Here is a 2500-nt window from a genome sequence, read left to right as displayed (position 1 = left end):
ACCCACGTTGGCCCTTAACCTAACCCACGTTGGCCCTTAACCTAACCCACGTTGGCCCCTTAACCTAACCCACGTTGGCCCCTTAACCTAAGTTACGCTGCACCTTAACCCAAGTTACGCTGCACCTTAACCCAAGTTACGCTGCACCTTAACCCAAGTTACGCTGCACCTTAACCCAAGTTACGCTGCACCTTAACCCAAGTTACGCTGCACCTTAACCCAAGTTACGCTGCACCTTAACCCAAGTTACGCTGCACCTTAACCCAAGTTACGCTGCACCTTAACCCAAGTTACGCTGCACCTTAACCCAAGTTACGCTGCACCTTAACCCAAGTTACGCTGCACCTTAACCCAAGTTACGCTGCACCTTAACCCAAGTTACGCTGCACCTTAACCCAAGTTACGCTGCACCTTAACCCAAGTTACGCTGCACCTTAACCCAAGTTACGCTGCACCTTAACCCAAGTTACGCTGCACCTTAACCCAAGTTACGCTGCACCTTAACCCAAGTTACGCTGCACCTTAACCCAAGTTACGCTGCACCTTAACCCAAGTTACGCTGCACCTTAACCCAAGTTACGCTGCACCTTAACCCAAGTTACGCTGCACCTTAACCTAACTTACGCTGCACCTTAACCTAACTTACGCTGCACCTTAACCTAAGTTACGCTGCACCTTAACCTAACTTACGCTGCACCTTAACCTAACTTACGCTGCACCTTAACCTAAGTTACGCTGCACCTTAACCTAAGTTACGCTGCACCTTAACCTAACTTACGCTGCACCTTAACCTAACTTACGCTGCACCTTAACCTAACTTACGCTGCACCTTAACCTAACTTACGCTGCACCTTAACCTAACTTACGCTGCACCTTAACCTAACTTACACTGCACCTTAACTGTCACATGTAACGTCACAGGAATGTAGCTTTGCCTAACAGCAACCCTCTGAACATAGTTCACTGCTTGGATCCTCTGGTGTCATGTGTATTTCTTGATGCCATGGTGCGTACCCTCACATAAAGGTCTTTCGAGTGTTGCGTACTTTCTACACAGTCCCGCTAACCACTGGAAGGGTGTACCGCTACAGAACGAATATCGCCCTCCCCTCCTGCCCTTCCAAGCTGGTCGGTCAGGCGTTTGTTTGTGAAATGAGCCTTGCAGCTGTTCAGTTGCATTCGGTTGTCGATGCAGTCAGTGTACGTTGTGGTACGGCCTGTGTGGACTGTCCGCTTATGTACGCGTAACCCACACTGATCATCCGTCGTTACGTACTGAGTGACATAATGTGGCACATGCTTGACCGTACACCGGCTGCGCCCTACAATGGCGAATCATAAGGGCCATATGTTGTGCACGATGCTACTTGTCTCGTCTCCCCATTACAGCGAGATTGCACTGTTGTACGCCGTACAGACATGTGGTAGGTAGGTACGGACGAAAGTATTGCATGTTGGCCCCCCCCCCCCCCTCCTCCCTCTGCCGGGAATCAGCGTGAGCCGTCTGTTGATGTAGCGACGAGGGTTTTCCTATTTAATCGTATTGCCCCACACAACATGATAGCACGGTGGACCGCGTTCCACATCTGCGACATGCTACAGAGGCCGGTTGACAGTCGACCGCGCAAGGGACATTGCACACGTGCGCGGACCATCTTCCACGTGTTCTCTCGTGTACATGCCGCAGTGTGTATGTGGGCTGATGTAGCGTGTCGTGACACATAACATGCAGGCATGCCAGAATCGTAGATTTCGCAAATGTAGATTGACGTATACGTTTGCTGCCAAAGATCCGCAAATGAACTGGAAATCAGTTGTTGAGCGGTTGTTCGCGCTGCAGGTGCATCGGTGATAGCGACGATCGGTACATCTATGAACCGGTTGTTTCGGCGGTACCCGCCATGCCCCCGAACCTGAGTTGGCCATGTGGGTATGAAGCGATACGAGGCTGTGGCTTGGCGGGACAGTCCCCGGCCGGTGAGGGGGGGCCGCCCGGCGTGCTGGCCGCGCGCTGCGTGAGCGCACGCACTACAGCCGGCTGGTGGGGGGCGCCCAGTGGCAGGAGCGCCGGCCGACGGGCCCGGCTGGCGTCCCAGCTATGCGCCGGCGCACCCTGCGCGCGGCGCCAGGCGGCCAAAGTGGGTTCTGCCGAGCCCGGTGCGAAGCGCGGTGGACATCTGCAGTGTGCTGGTCCGATTGCGGACTGTGTGCGTTGAGGATGCGCCGCCGCCCGGCACTCGGCGTCGCGACGCCGTCTGCTGCTCGGTCGCCCCCAGCGGTTCTCGCAGGTGGTTTGTATCGCAGCTCTGCGGACGTGTTGGCGCGTGCGCTGTGCTGGGAGAGTTCGCTTCTGCACCCAAGTGGGGCTTTGCCCTTCTGTGGCGCTGGCGTTGGAGCTGCCGGTCACCGTAGGTGGCGCGTGTTGTTTCCCGCCGGCAATGCCACGACAGCACGCTCCCGGGCCTCTGTCGGCAGCGGCAAGCTCAGTTGGGAGCACGGG

Source organism: Schistocerca gregaria, unplaced genomic scaffold, assembly GCF_023897955.1.
Source record: "Schistocerca gregaria isolate iqSchGreg1 unplaced genomic scaffold, iqSchGreg1.2 ptg001063l, whole genome shotgun sequence".
Classification (NCBI taxonomy): Eukaryota; Metazoa; Arthropoda; class Insecta; order Orthoptera; family Acrididae; genus Schistocerca; species Schistocerca gregaria.
The sequence above is the reverse complement of the archived record's forward strand: the minus strand, read 5'-3'. Positions refer to the sequence as shown.